The sequence below is a fragment of the Perca flavescens genome, chromosome 7 (assembly GCF_004354835.1).
Source record: "Perca flavescens isolate YP-PL-M2 chromosome 7, PFLA_1.0, whole genome shotgun sequence".
Taxonomy (NCBI): domain Eukaryota; kingdom Metazoa; phylum Chordata; class Actinopteri; order Perciformes; family Percidae; genus Perca; species Perca flavescens.
Genome location: NC_041337.1, coordinates 39,545,885 through 39,563,014, shown reverse-complemented (window position 1 = coordinate 39,563,014; position 17,130 = coordinate 39,545,885).

The following is a 17,130-nucleotide window of genomic DNA, read 5'->3' as shown; positions in this document are numbered from 1 at the left end:
CATAAAAAGAAATACATATAAACCATGATACTATCTCATGAATATTGTTGATTAAAACAGCGGTTATTGGGCTAAAAATACCAATAACTGTCACAGATTTCGAGTTAAGGGGCGGGGGGCGTGTTTTTTTCTTTCGTCGATATCCGACGGTGAGGGAATAACATGAATGTCTATCTGACGGACCCCCCTCGTCGAAAAATAACGTCAAGGGTACCCCTATTTCGTTGAAACTTGACGCCAGGGTCCTTGACCATGCGTCATACATTTGACGAGTAGGGAGTGAGACTGTGTTGCATAGGCCTACTGCTCGACCAACTTCTTCAACTCTTTAGTGTGTGAACTAAAGAAAATCTGAAACTCATTGTGGACAGGTTTGATGTTGTCAGTAAGCATGGCAAGAAACAGGTGATTAGGGATCAGTTGGGGTCTGCTTTGTTAGAACAGGGGGTGCTGTCAGCTGTTGGAGGCGGGGTTACATCTCACAAAGTTGATGAAGCGTCTCTCTGAACAGGTAAAGTTAAAGGAGCTTGAATTACAGTTGCTTCGGTTGGATGTTAAGGAGAAGGAAATTGATTGTAATCTTCAGGTACGAAAGCTGGAGGAGGAGACTAACCGGGGATTTCCACTGGATGCGTAACGTCTGCGGACCGGCTCCGCTGCGTGTCTGCTGCGTGCTCCGCCGTCCGTCAATACCCACCAGGTCCGGATTTGTTGCGGAACGGCTGCGGCCGTGACTGACAGCTGTAGTCACGAGGCCCCACAAGTTCTCGCGAATTCACGTTGAATAGAACCACAAAACCAACAACAGTTAGTTTCCATCCACAGGAGTAGAGGTGCTGTCTGTTTTCAAGGTGTAGTGCAGGGAAATATGATCCGCCGTGAGCACGGTATATTTTATTTTGAAAATGAACCGGATATTTATTTAGTTTCTGTGCTCGACTTCCTGTCCCGCACTATCTGCCATGTGCTGAATTGCTGCGGAGCTCTCCGCCGTCCGTCAACAATAGAAGCTCTGCGTATCTGCTGCGGAGGGCTGCGGACTGATGGAACTGGGACGGAGTCGGGACGCAGACGTTCCGCAGTCTGTGGAAACACACAGATTGACTTTAATGGAAACCTGATGACTCCGTCGACGTTCCGCAGACGTTCCGCAGACGTTCCGCATCCAGTGGAAATTGCCGGTAAGCGTGTTGTGCGTTTGAAAGAATTGGAAGTTAATGCGGCGGAGTCTTACCGCAAAAGTGCCGCAAATGTCATCTGGGAAATCAGCTGATTTTGATGTGAGTAGATGCATTTGCCTTGTTCCAATGTTTCAAGAGGTGGATGTCAATAAGTATTTCATTCTTTTTGAGCAGGTGGCGACAACTTTGAAATGGCCTGTAAATGTGTGGACACAGTTGCTGCAGTGCGTACTTACTGGTAAAGCTCAGGAGGTTTACGCAGCATTGCCTCCTGAAAGTAGCCTTGATTAGGAGCAGGTCAAAGCTGCTATTTGGAGGGCATATGATCTTACCGCCAGAAGTGTTGGGGGGGGGAGGGGTTGTACTAATGCTGGTGTGTTGGGGGGGATTATACTAATGCTGGTGTTTTGGGGGGGGGTTGTACTAATACTGGTGTGTTGGGGGGGTTGTACTAATGATGGTGTGTTGGGGGGGATTATACTAATGCTGGTGTGTTGGGGGGGTTGTACTAATACTGGTGTGTTGGGGGGGTTTGTACTAATTATGGTGTGTTGGGGGGGTTTGTACTAATGATGGTGTGTTGGGGGGGATTATACTAATGCTGGTGTGTTGGGGGGGTTGTACTAATGATGGTGTGTTGGGGGTTAAACTAATGATGGTGTGTTGGGGGGGATTATACTAATGCTGGTGTGTTGGGGGGGTTGTACTAATGATGGTGTGTTGGGGGGGATTATACTAATGCTGGTGTGTTGGGGGGGTTGTACTAATGATGGTGTGTTGGGGGGGATTATACTAATGCTGGTGTGTTGGGGGGGTTTGTACTAATGATGGTGTGTTGGGGGGTTTTGCTGCCGTGGTTTGCACTTCAGGGCCACCGTAGTTCATTCCTCTCTGTGACGCTCAAATGTTCCTAACCTTTCACACGTGTAAAATATTTGGATTTGATTTGAATTCATCTGGAACAATTTCATCTGGAACAATCAACAGTATGTTATGAAATAAGAGAATAAAAAAAAATTAAACACAAAGACAAATCAATGCGGAAGGAGCAGGCGAAAGCATAAAGTCTTACCCCTACTTTACAATATCATATTATTACAAATATATCAAATAGATATGCATATGCACCATATATTATAGGTCATACAACACTTACACTTACAACAATACAACAACATACAAAAACACACTTGCAGCTGATTTATACTTCTGCGTAAAATCTAAACTGTTGCTACGTGGGTAAGTACATGAAGACAGAAACCTGACATCACCTCTCGAAAAATTTAACTACACGTCGCAGCGACGCACGTCTCTCGACCATGGCTTTGTAGCGTTGCATTTCCCCCCCGACTCATTTCTTGGTTCTCCTTCTCCATAAACAACATGAAATCAAGGAGACGGTTAACCTCTCCTGCTACAGATTTCCACCGTGGTCAGAAAGAACAGGGGAGACACTTTGTTTCTCTCACATATATATGACTCTAGACTCACTACTCACTCCAAAACGAATTGCCGTCACTCTCTCACTTCTCCCTCGCTCTACCACCCACTCCCCACACACAAACACACACACACATGCCGGCTAGACACACACACCAGTGCACAGTGTATAACATCAAGCCACTTACGTAGGCTATGGCGAAAGCTCTGTTTGGAGCCTCCACAAAACCATAAAACAGCCTTTACATTTAACTCAGACTGAACCTGTAAACTGGACTGTGGTACGGCAATAAGAGAGAGTGTGTGTGTGTGTGTGTGTGTGTGTGTGTGTGTGTGTGTGTGTGTGTGTGTGTGCGTTTCTGCAGCTGTGAAATACATCCTGCTGTCAGAAGACTGAATCAATACTCCCTCTCCATCCTTTAATTCTTCTTCTTCACCTCTCTTCCCCTTCTCTCTCTCTCTCTCTCTTGCTCTCTCTCCTGCTCTATCTCTCTATCTCTCTCTCTCTCTCTCCACCTGATTTAAACCCTCTATAACAATTCTCTCATCTCTATTCTCTCTATTTTTCTCCTTTGCCTCTTTGCGATCTTTTTCTCTCCTCGTCCTTCCTTCTCTATTGTCTCTTATTTCCACCTGATTCCCTCCCTCTATCCATCCTCCCCTCCTCCTCCTCATCCTCCCCTTCCTGCTGACGAAGAGTCCTGTGAGAGCAGTTTATCAGCTCAACACAGAAATTACATCCACAGAGACACCTCTGCAATGTCAACACACACACACACACACACACACACACAAAGAGAGACAGACACACACACACAGACACACAAATAGACACACCCCACAAAACACACACACACACACACAATCATGCACACATTCACACACACAGACAGACACAGACACACACAACCAGACACACACACACACACACACACACACACACACACACACACACACACAGACACACACACACACACAAGAGAGACAGACACACACACAGACACACACCACAAAACACACACACAATCATGCACACATTCACACACAGACAGACACAGACACACACAAACAGACACACACACATGCACACACACAGACACACACAAAGACATAAAGAGACATTCACACACACACACAGTTTGTTGAAGTGATTCTGCTGCTCAAACATTTATTTATCTCTGACACTTTAACATTATACTGTCTGAGTTTATTTAACTTTAGGGAACAAATGGAGCTACGTCACGTTCTGCGTCACGTGGTAACCTTCAGGAAGTGAAGTCACGTCTGATTTGAACCCAAACCTCCATCTTTTTATCAACCTAACTCAGTAGTTCTGGTGTCTAAACCTAAACACACTGGGACCGGTTCACATTGTTAACCACGTGTTTAAAACCGTCACCTTCTCTGGTTTAGTTATGAGGACGTATTTCCTGCCACCACTAGGGGGCTAACTTATGAAACACTTCTGTGGGTCGGACAAACCACCCATATCCTTGAGGGGTCTGGGGGAGTGGGGAGATGCGGGAATGATCACCATACCCCAGCGTTAAGGATGTTCTATATTTACTGTGATTCTAGGCACAAACAAATTAATGTTTTAATGTTTTTAATCTTGTCTCATCTTAGGCTGAATCTCATTTCTCTCTTTGTTACATGTAGGGGATTATAGGACCCAAATGCAGAGACAGGCAGGCAGAAGAAAGTTGGCGTTGAGGATTTATTTGAAAAACACAAATATCAACCAAGGGAGTCCTGGGAGTAACGGCATGCAAAAAACCAATTCCAAAAATGAAGACAAAAGGCATCCAAAAAAGCAAGGGAGTAAAAAAACAGGAATAAACAAACAGACGAGAGCTGACACAGACACTCACAAACTAACCAGACACGGACATGAACGCACGCAGGCTGGCAGAGCACGGACACAAAACGATCTGACAAGAGACAAAGGGAACACAGAGGCTAAATACATGAGGTAATGAGCAAACAAGGAACAGGGGAGACAACAGGTGAAACACATCAGGGTGGGGTAGGACAATCAGACAGGCGGGAAAACACAGGAAGTAAAAGTAGACAGGACAAGACAGAAAACCAGACTATCAAAATAAAACAGGAACCAAAAATAATCATCAAAGAACAGGAATACACGGGCATTTCTCAATACCAAGAATGCAAAGTACGGACTTGTGTTCTTGGGGAGAACGTTCTTGCTGGTTGTTGTGCAAGGTCACAAGCACAGAAAACGCTGTTAACAGTTTGAGACGATGCCTTCTTCCTGTTATTGCTCAACACCCCCAGCACAGACGCTACCTGCAGGGCTCCAAAATAACCGCTAGATACAAAAACCACAACAATATAACCACTTTGTATTAAAACAATCTCCGGACAAGAAAATCTCATAATGCTACAACTATTGCAATAATATTGAAAAATAAAACTAATTGAGCTTTAATTTTATTGTTTATGGTTTAGCTCAAACACCCTTTAATTATTCAAAAGAGTGGAACGCGATCCCTATTATTAGTGTATAAGTTTAAGTCAGTTTAAATTAAAAAAATAAATAGACATATGCACTGGTGTGTCCTATGTGTTCCTATTAGTATTATGTGTAATTATCATTTCTATATTATTGTAGTGCACTGTATATGCCCAGGGAGATGGAAATTAGAAATTCAAATTATAAAGGTTGGTGTCTCCCCTTTAGTCTACATAACATGTCATAGCATGTTACCACTTTATGTACAACTGTTAATTTATCATACAGACTCAAACTCAACTTCTAATAAATCAGAAAACAAATACACCAAAAATATGAACTAAATACAAAGTATAATGTAGGCTATAACCTATGGCATAATTTAAACAAGTCTCCCGAAAAGAAACGGGTATACCTCATAGACTAATAATATAGCCTACAGTCTATGGTATATCTCTCCTCTGCCTGCTGCGCTGTGTGTGTGTGTGTGTGTGTGTGTGTGTGTGTGTGTGTGTGTGTGTGTGTGTGTGTGCTTGTTGAGTTTAACTCCAAAAAGACACAGGTTCCCATTAATCTTATGATGGACATGTGTTGTGATATTTAAACAAACAATCTGTAAATGGCGAAATAAAAGCCTCTTATTTACAGAACCGGTCTAAAAGACCTCCGGCTTACAGCGGGGTCTCCGAGTGGGACTGTCCGAGCGCCGAGCTAGTGGCCCCGGCAGGCGCAAGCTGGCGGCCGCGTCAATTTATGGAGCTCCGAAAACTCCAAAAACTTTGGAGCAAATTGTCAATTCGGCAAAGATTTTCACAAGACTGCCTATATTCGAAATCTAAACCTTTCATTTCTCGCCTAAAATGTTCTCAGAAGTGAATTTAGTGATGAATAAGATGGCAAAAATTGTTAAAATTGTCCCGTTTTTGGGCTGTCTATGTACTGGAAATCCAACCATCACTGAATGCCGAAATGAATGTTGGGATACAGGTGCTGCGAAGTTCATACAAGTTACCAACCGATGTATCCTCGGTAAATGGGCATGTCAAGAATACATCCGGGAATTTTAAATGGAAACCTGTGTATTGGGACAGTACTTTGGCAACACGAGATGACGTTTCACAGGGACACAAGAACACAAGTCAATAGAAGAACACAGATTGGGAAATGCCCCACATTACAAACAAGAATGCACAATCAAAACAGGATAAACAGAAACATACAATGAACAGGGAAATAAGGAACCAACAGAGAACAGAAATATACAGAATATACAAAACGGGAAACATACAGAAATAATAACAGGCAACAGAAATGTCCAAAACCACAACAGTACCCCCACCTCAAGGGGCATATTCCAGACGTCTCAAACAAAACAAAAAAACCACCCAGGGAGGGCAAGGGAAGACCGGAGGAGTAAAAAAAATCCAAAAAGTAAAAAAAAAAGTGTCCAAAAAACCAAGAACAACCCAAGGAGGGCTGGCGTCGAAGGCAGAACCCTTCTGGCGGCGAAACCCCTCAGGCGGCCAAACTGGACATCGAGGGCTCTTGGGCGCAGGCGACGGGTCCGCTGGGCTGGAGCCAGGCGACGGGTCCGCTGGGCTGGAGCCAGGTGGCGGGTCAGCGGGGATGGAGTCAGCCAACCAGGCAACAGGGACAGGGGTTGACAGGGGTGCTGACAGGACAAGAGATGCAGGAGTGGGTCTGACCGCCGACAGGGCACAAGGGGCAGGAGTCTTAAACTATAAAACCCACTGACACAGAAACAAATGCTTTCTACCTTAACTCCGGTTGAAGACAGGTCAGCACGACAAGCTTGTGCTAAATTGATCAATTTTCCGGACAAAAGATGGATTTCTTGGATCTGAAACACACACCTTTTGTGTTCAAAACTGCAGGAGAGGACACCGTTCTCTATACGAAAATCGGACAACAGAGACACCGTTTTCGTAAACAGTCGACCTGAACTGTTGTTTTAATTCCTCCACTGCCCCGAGGAGGAATTTCTAGTTAATCATTGACGAGTTATTAACTTTGTTCTATTTTTCTGTGGACACCTATGGACTGATGGAAGATAACAAATGTAAGGCTTAATGTTCTGGGCAGAGAAATAGTGTGTTTTATTAATGTCAGTAAGGCTAATACTGCCACAACATTAATGTGATTTTGATTAATAATGTGCTACTGATGTACGGTTGATTATTAATCAGATGGTGACTGCTGTGTCCCATTATTTTGCTGTGAATGTATCATTTGATCACGATACTGTTGATGTTGTGTTTGACTAATGTAGCCTGGTTTAAAACTGTAAATGCCACATTTCTCTTCTCCCGCTGGGAAGAAGTTAGCTACTGTACTGAATGAGAGTGTGATCATTGTCAGAACCTCGACAATCAAGATTCAAGGTGCTTTTCCTTTCCTAAGGGGCTTCCTTTATGCTATCACTAACACACACACACACACCTCTACGGACATACACATGCCCAAGTGAACAGCTGGCCAACAGCGAGTCACGTATGTCAAATAGCTACACAGCTAGCACATAGCGGAGTAGCTAGTGTGTCCCTCTTTGTCCTTGCACACATTAGTCTGAGAGCGACCTGACTAGCTTAGTCATGTGGTGTTGCAACGCAGCCCACTACCGCCCTCTTGAGGCTAAATAGCTTTCGTGCAGCTAACACATAGCCTAGCTTCAATGAGCTAACGGCTAATCTGGGTGTGACCAAGCAACCCCCGGGTTTCGTCACCACCCCGCCTCCTCTCTCTCTCTCTCTCTCTCTCTCTCTCTCTCACACACACACACACACACACACACACACAGTGTCTCCCCACATGCTGGTTTGTTTTGCTTTGTTTTGTGGTAGATTAAAAAAGGTATATTGGTTTTAATTGATCGAAGAATTATTGATCGGCCATTGATGATTTTGAAGTTAATAAATTCTACTATACTTTAATTAGCAGTTGTTTGTGATTATCTGTGTACTTATTGTAATAATTGCTGGTTGAACACAGGTCAGTGCTCAAATTCACCCTTCCTTTTATTCCATTAAAAAATACCAGATAGATTAACCAAGTTAAGATCTATATTTTAAAGGAATACCACCTAATGAGACTATTTCACAGTTTGATTATTGGTCCCTGACTTTGCAGGGTGGTGCCTGTTGTGGAAAATCTCTTTGGTGTTTGGTGATGAAGCTGGAAAATAAGCTTGTCTGACACGCTGGAGTTCTCTAAGTTATTTTCTTTATTCTTTTGCAAAAGAAGGAGTCAGTTTAACAGACCGACAAGCAATCTGAGAAAGTGTGTCAGTGAACAAAGAAACAGTTAGTTTTTATAGCTGAGCATGAGATGGGAGGGACCGTTTTCCTGCTGACACTGCTTCTTTTACTGCTGAGTTTTGAGCTTTTTGTGGAAGTCTTCCTCGGCCCGCGGAAGTCATTCGCTCATGTAGAGCTGAGCTTTGAGATTTTTGTAGAAGTCTTCCTTGGCCCGCGGAAAACCTCCTCAGCCCTCTGCTTCATGTAGAGTGTGCATGAGGGAGACAGAGGGGGCCGCATGACAGATACAGGAGAAGCTATGATCACCTTTTTAGAATAATAGAGTACTATACTGAATCCCTATAACTGATATATTATATAGAAAAAAACAGAGTAAATATTGTATAGTATAAAGTTAATATATATAAATGATGAGAATATAAAAAACATGGAGTAATGGATAAAATATGAAAGAAATATCACACATCAGTGTGACAGATAAGAACTTTCCACTACATGCCCCGTTTTGATTGTTTTTCGATTTGAGTTATTAATAACCATATTCATAACTTTATTTATATTTATAAAACATATTTGATAATTTGCCAATGATTGAATCTGTACCCTACGAATTCCCAATATTGGCATTCTAACCTCCGGTGGATTTGTGAGGACTATGGTTAACTGCTCCTCAAATCTCTGCAGGGTAAATCCAGACAGCTAGCTAGACTATCTGTCCAATCAGAGTTTTCTGTTCCACGACTAAAACTACTTTTGAACGTACACATGTTCCACCAAAACAAGTTCCTTCCTGAGACTATTTAGCAGCGGCACCGTGGCTCCGTCTGGAGCTTAGCACCACCCAAGATGATTGTGGTTGAAGGTTGCTGGCTAGGCGTCGGTCGTTGGTGGAGTGGGGGGCTATGGGCTTGTAGCTGGTGATCTGTTTGAGCCCTCTCCAGACAGAAGCAGAGTCGTTTGCTGAGAACTGGTTTTGGAGTTTCTCAGAGTACCGTTGTTTAGCCTCTTTCACCGCCTTGCTAAACTTGTACTTCGCTTCTTTAAGTCTGTCTTTGTCCCCACTCCTGAACACTTATGCCTTATCCAAACTTAGTCTTCTGAGTTTGGCTAAGAACCAGGGTTTGTCATTGTTGAAACTCACCCTGGTGCATGATGGAACACAGCAGTCCTCACAGAAGCTGATGTATGATGTCACAGCCTCTGCATAATAGTTGTCTTATCTGATGCCATCACTAGGCTGATTTAAGAATTGAATTTAGACTGCTATATTTAACAGTGAGTTCATTTCATTCAGGTGTGAGGATGGTGGATCAGGAAAGACAGGGGAAGGCAACAGGTAGGTCTAACATTAGGTGGAAGTGTAGGTGGAGCCACTTGATACTAACATATTCATTTCTTAATATTATTAATATGTAAAAACTAATGAAAAATCTATTACATAATGTTTGTTTGACAATATGTCTTAGTGGAGAAGAACACAGGCAAGGAGTGAATGAGACAGACATGAGGTCGGCGATGGCATCACGTAGATATCAGACCAGTGATGACATCAGGTAGGAGTTCTATTAGTTAGACCACCACACAAAACTAAATGTCCAGTATGGTTTGAAGTTCTGTTGACCAACCAATCCTTTTTGGGGGAAAAATAGTGCAGACAGAGATGGAAAGCCACTCACCACTCAAATCACATCAACCAAGGGTGATGATTAGGTTGCCAAAATTGTTGCTGCATACCCCTATGACACTGGGTAGTTTCGCCCATGGTTACTACCTCTCTACCTTTCTACCATTACTACCTCTCCCTAACCATAACCCTTTCTACCATTACTACCTTTCTACCTTTCTACCATTACTACCTCTCTACCTTTCTACCGTTACTACCTCTCTACCTTTCTACCATTACTACCTCTCTACCTTTCTACCGTTACTACCTCTCTACCTTTCTACCATTACTACCTCTCTACCTTTCTACCATTACTACCTTTCTACCTTTCTACAGGTACTACCTCTCTACCTTTCTACCGTTAATACCTCTCTACCTTTCTACCATTACTACCTCTCTCTAACCGTAACCAAGCATTAACCAACCGTACCTGATATTACCGAATGACTGAAACATAATCTGAAGTTTGCACAAATGTTCATTATTCTACTTTCATCAGGAGTAAACCTATTTAACTGTTTCACTTCACAGCAAGACGGAGAGTGATGGGAGGAAGGGAGAGAGAAGAGAAGGAGAGAGAGAAGGGGAGAGAGAAGAGAAGGAGGGAGAGAGAAGAGGAGAGAGGAGAGAGAAGAGGGAGAAGAGAAGGAAAGAGAAGAGAAGGGGAGAGAAGAGAAGGAGATAGAAGAGGAGAGAGAAGAGAAGGAGAGGGAGAAGAGAAGAGAAGGAAAGAGAAGGGGAGAGAAGAGAATGAGAGAGAAGAGAAGGAGAGAGAAGAGAATGGGAGAGAAGGAGAGAGAAGAGAAAGAGGAGAAGGAGAGAGAGAGAGAAGAGAAAACCAGAGGAGAATAAATCAAATGAAGATAAATTTGAGAAGAGAAAAGATGTGAGGGAAGAAAGTGAAGGATGGAGTAAACAGAGACAAAAGCAGAGAAATAAACATGTCTCTATCTTTCATATCTTCTTATTTTTATTTTCATTATGAGCGACATGCACAGCCTTCATATTTATTTTATATCACTCAGACAGAAGAACATATTTACATATCAGATTTCTCTCACAGCGCTTCAGTTTCTAATCAATTCATCTTCTGGATTTATTCTCCACATGAAATCAAATTTAACTTATTGATTTATTCAAAAACTAAATTAAAAGATAAACTGGAATAAAAATAAAAAAGAGAATCTGTTCTGCTCACACGTCTGTCTCGTCATGTGACCAATCTGTTGAGACAGTGCGTGTGTGTGTGTGTGTGTGTGTGTGTGTGTGTGTGTGTGCGCGTGCGTGCATGTGTCTGTGCGTGCGTGCGTGTGTGTGTGTGTGTGTGTGTGTGTCTTAATCTGAATACTTCTTCCAGCTCTGTGTGTTCCACTGTATTCTCACTAGAGGCTTTTATTTTGGTATTTGCGGTATCTCTCCTGACGCAGCGCAGCAGGAAACACCTGCGGTATCTCTCCGTGACGCAGCGCAGCAGGAAAGACCTGCGGTATCTCTCTGTGATGCAGCGCGGCATGAAAGACCTGCGGTATCTCTCCGTGATGCAGCGAAGCAGGAAAGACCTGCGGTATCTCTCCCTGATGCAGCACAGCAGGAAAGACCTGCGGTATCTCTCCGTGACGCAGCGAAGCAGGAAAGACCTGCGGTATCTCTCTGTGATGCAGCGCGGCATGAAAGACCTGCGGTATCTCTCCGTGACGCAGCGAAGCAGGAAAGACCTGCGGTATCTCTCCATGATGCAGCACAGCAGGAAAGACCTGCGGTATCTCTCCTGACGCAGCGCAGCAGGAAGCACCTGTGGTATCTCTCTGTGATGCAGCGCGGCATGAAAGACCTGCATTATCTCTCTGTGATGCAGCGCAGCAGGAAAGACCTGCAGTATCTCTCCGTGACGCAGCGCGGCAGGAAAGACCTGCGGTATCTCTCCATGATGCAGCACAACAGGAAAGACCTGCGCTATCTCTCCGTGACGCAGCGCGGCAGGAAAGACCTGCGGTATCTCTCCGTGATGCAGCGCGGCAGGAAAGACCTGCATTATCTCTCCGTGACGCAGCGCGGCAGGAAAGACCTGCGGTATCTCTCCGTGACGCAGCACAGCAGGAAAGACCTGCGGTATCTCTCTGTGATGCAGCGCGGCATGAAAGACCTGCGGTATCTCTCCATGATGCAGCGAAGCAGGAAAGACCTGCGGTATCTCTCCCTGATGCAGCACAGCAGGAAAGACCTGCGGTATCTCTCCTGACGAAGCACAGCAGGAAGCACCTGTGGTATCTTTCCGTGATGCAGCGCGGCATGAAAGACCTGCGGTATCTCTCCATGAAGCAGCACAGCAGGACAGACCTGCGGTATCTCTCCGTGACGCAGCGCGGCAGGACAGACCTGCGGTATCTCTCTGTGACGCAGCACGGCAGGAAAGACCTGCGGTATCTCTCCGTGACGCAGCGCGGCAGGACAGACCTGCGGTATCTCTCCATGAAGCAGCACAGCAGGACAGACCTGCGGTATCTCTCCGTGACGCAGCGCCGCAGGACAGACCTGCGGTATCTCTCTGTGACGCAGCGCGGGCAGGAAAGACCCGCGGTATCTCTCTGTGACGCAGCGCCGGCAGGAAAGACCTGCGGTATCTCTCTGTGACGCAGCGCGGCAGGACAGACCTGCGGTATCTCTCCGTGACGCAGCGCGGCAGGACAGACCTGCGGTATCTCTCCGTGACGCAGCGCGGCAGGACAGACCTGAGGTATCTCTCCGTGACGCAGCGCGGCAGGACAGACCTGCGGTATCTCTCTGTGACGCAGCGCGGCAGGAAAGACCTGCGGTATCTCTCTGTGACGCAGCGCGGCAGGACAGACCTGCGGTATCTCTCTGTGACGCAGCGCGGCAGGACAGACCTGCGGTATCTCTCCGTGACGCAGCGCGGCAGGACAGACCTGCGGTATCTCTCTGTGACGCAGCGCAGCAGGAAGGACCTGCGGTATCTCTCCATGACGCAGCGCGGCAAGAAGGACCTGTGGTATCTCTCCATGAATTAGCGCAGCGGGAAATACCTGCAGTATCTCTTTGTGACACAGTGTTGCAGGAAAGACCTGCCGTATCTCTCCGTGACGCAGCACAACAGGAAAGACCTGTGGTATCTCTCCGTGACGCAGAGCGACAGGAAAGACCGGCCGTATCTCTCCGTGACGCAGCGCGGCGCAGCAGGACAGACCTGCGGTATCTCTCCGTGACGCAGAGCGACAGGAAAGACCGGCCGTATCTCTCTGTGACGCAGCGCGGCGCAGCAGGACAGACCTGCGGTATCTTTTCATGACGCAGCACAGCAGGACAGACCTGCGGTATCTCTCCGTGACGCAGCGCGGCGCAGCAGGACAGACCTGCGGTATCTCTCTGTGACGCAGCGCAGCAGGACAGACCTGCGGTATCTCTCTGTGACGCAGCGCAGCAGGAAAGACCTGCGGTATCTCTCCGTGACGCAGCACAGCGCAGCAGCCTGACACTGAAGGAGCTGTTCAGTGCTGACAGAGTATCCTGCTTGGGGTGGGAGGAGTCGTCCATCAAGGAGGATCATTTAACCACTATCCTCCTGTCTCCCACCACCTCCACGGCGGCAACCAAGAACAGAGCTGGACAAAACACAAGCAAATTAAGAAAACATCTTCATAAATTTGACAACACATGCGCAGCATTTAGAAAACGTGCTGCAAATACACACAACACCACCAAATACACACAACACCACCAAATACACAGAAACGATGCAAAAAGATTTCACAAAAACCCTGAAAAACAAAAAACGCTGCATCCCGTTTACACAACGGAATTTCTCCAGGCCTCTAGGGAGAGAGAGATAAGAGAGAGAGAGTGTGTGGGGGGGGGGAATTAGCATTTCTTTAAACCAATCGCAATCGTCTTGTCCTGATGTGTTTATCGCTGAAGAAAATGATATATTATGAAGCCAAAGTTGTAATCCAGGTTTAGTCTGTGAGGTTGTTGATGTTGGGTGTGGTTGGGTTCTTGTTGTGGTGTCTTCTCTGTAAACTAGCCCAAAGACCACACCATCCACTTCTTTTATAATTATAATACATATATACACTCAGCAAAAAAAGAAAACTCCTCTCACTTTCAACTGCTTTTATTTTTAGCCAAGTTAACATGCGTAAAACTTTGTATGAACATAACAAAATTTAACTACTAAGAACTAAACTGAACAATGTTTCACAGACATGTGACTAACAGAAATGGAAAAATAGGTCCCTGAACAAAGGTTGGTCAAAATCAAAAGTTGCAGAATGTTACAGGGAAGACCTCCTCCTCCCTCATGTGGTACCCTTCCTGCAGGCTACAGGGAAGACATCCTCTTCCCTCATGTGGTACCCTTCCTGCAGGCTCATCCTGACATGACCCTCCAGCATGTTAATGCCACCAGCCATACTGCTCGTTTTGTGCGCGATTTCCTGCAAGACAGGAAAGTTAGTGTTCTGCCATGGCCAGCGAAGAGCCTGGATCTCAATCCCATTGAGCACGTCTGGAACCTGTTGGATCGAATGGTAAGGGCAAGAACCATGCCCGCCAGAAATGTCCAGGAACTTGCAGGTGCCTTGGTGGAAGAGTGGGGTAACATCTCACAGCAAGAACTGGCAAACCTGGTGCAGTCCATGAGGAGGAGATGCACTGCAGTACTTAATGCAGCTGGTGGCCACACCAGATACTGATTGTGACTTTTTGATTTTGACCATCCTTTGTTCAGGGACCCATTTTTCCATTTCTGTTAGTCACATGTCTGTGAAACGTTGTTTAGTTCTTAGTAGTTGAATTTTTTTATGTTCATACAAAGTTTTACGCATGTTAAGTTGGCTGAAAATAAAAGCAGTTGAAAGTGAGAGGACGTTTCTTTTTTTGCTGAGTTTATATATAATATATTATTATTTTCATATGGACAAAGAACTAACTGTTTACTAGGGCTGGGTTTTGTACAAAAAGTTTCTATACCGGTACCGATACCATGACTTTGTGTATTACAAGACTTAAGTCTCTTAAGCTCGGTTGAAAACGTAGACATAGTCAAATTTTCAAATCTCCAGTTAGCTTTTCAATGAGCTGTTTCAACCTCTGAGCCTGCCGTCATGCTGCTGGCTGCATCTTTAAGTGTGTGTGTTTGTGTGTGTGTGTGTGTGTGTGTGTGTGTGTGTGTGTGTGTGTGTGTGTGTGTGTGTGTGTGTGTGTGTGTGTGTGTGTGAGAGAGAGAGAGCTCTGAGCTCCAACCCTTCCCATCTGAGAGTGCTGGACCTGAGTTACAACCATCCAGGAGATGAACAAAGCTCACACTCTGTTTCTCTGTCACACTGACAAGCTGAGGACTTTTGATTCACTGTGTGTTCCAGCAGCACTGCTGATAATAACAGTAAAGACTGACATCAGTAACTGATGTGCTGACAGTCCCCTCCTTACTAATAAGTTATATTGTTATCAGGGCGTTAAATCACCATTACCGTAAAAACTGACAGTAAGGAGAATACTTCCTGGTGTCAGGTCGTCCGTTATCTAATAGGACAGGTGCTCATAAAAATTGATTTGTCTTTAAGCGCCCTGATTGGGTTGATGAAGTGAAAGGACGGCTGGAGCACTCGCTCTCTTTGTCAAATATCACCACTGATGGGATTACATTGTTATTAGTCTGTACCCACAACTTTCCACTTCTGGGATTGTTCAGGTGCCGCCGGATGTCCGTCCCCTTCCTGTTTCTTTGTGTTGGCGTTCTAACCTCCGGTGGATTTGTGAGGACTATGGTTAACTGCTCCTCAGATCTCTGCAGGGTAAATCCAGACAGATAGCTTATCTATCAGATTGGACTATCTGTCCAATCTGAGTTTTCTGTTGCACGACTAAAATTCAATTCAATTATATTATATTTATAGTATCAAATCATAACAAGAGTTATCTCGAGACACTTTACAGATAGAGTAGGTCTAGACCACATTCTATAATTTACAAAGCCCCAACAATTCCAACAATTACAGTAATTCCCTCAAGAGCAAGCAGTGTGACAGTGGCGAGGTAAAAGTCCCTCTTGGGAAGAAACCTCAGACAGACCCAGGCTCTTGGTAGGCGGTGTCTGACGGGCCGGTTGGGGATATGATAAACAGTGGCAATAATAGTCAAAGTAATAATGGAACAGTGACTTCAAATGGTAGTTGTAGTAGTTCATGTCATATCAGGGCGCTACAGGGCGTTACAGGATGTAGCGTGGCCCAGCAGAGCATGGATGGACGTAACAGGAAGCAGCAGGGTTCAGCAGGAAGTAGCAGGGTTCAGCAGGAAGTAGCAGGGTTCAGCAGGAAGCAGCATGGTTCAGCAGGAAGCAGCATGACATTGCAGGGCACCGCTGAGCTCAGCAGGGAGTGCAGCAGGACCACGGCGACAGCTGCAACCAGGATCTTGGTGGCAACGTTCTCCAAGGAAATACGCTGGGGGAAAAAACATAAGGACTCCGGGGAGTAAACTCCCCAGAAGCTAGGATTAGTAACAAGAATTTCTGGGACGGGATGCACACAAATGGTAATAGAAAGGAAAAGGAGAGAGCAGCTCAGTTTGTCAAAGGAAGAAAGGAAGTCCCCCGGCAGTCTAAAACTATAACAGCGTAACTAAGAGAGACAGGTCATAAGGAGAGGTAGCCTGTTCGGGCTTTGAACTCTCCCCTGCCGGATCGGGCTGTGCTGGCCTGCCTCCCTCTACTTTTATTATATATTATTAATCTAACAATTATGAAGAGAAGCAGGTGGGTCAGTTAGATGGACTCTGCAACTCCTCACTCCCTAACTATAAGCTTTATCAAATAGAAGAGTTTTAAGTTCATTCTTGAATGAGGTGACAGTTTCTGCCCCCCGAATCCAGATTGGGAGCTGGTTCCATAGGAGAGGAGCCTGGTAGCTGAAGGCTCTGGCTCCCATTCTACTTTTAGAGACTCTAGGTACCACAAGTAACTCTGCATTCTGGGAGCGCAGTGCTCTAGTGGGACACTAAGGTATTAGGAGCTCTTCTAGATATGATGGTGCTTGACCATTTAGAGCTTTGTAGGTCAAGAGAAGGATTTTAAATTCAATCATG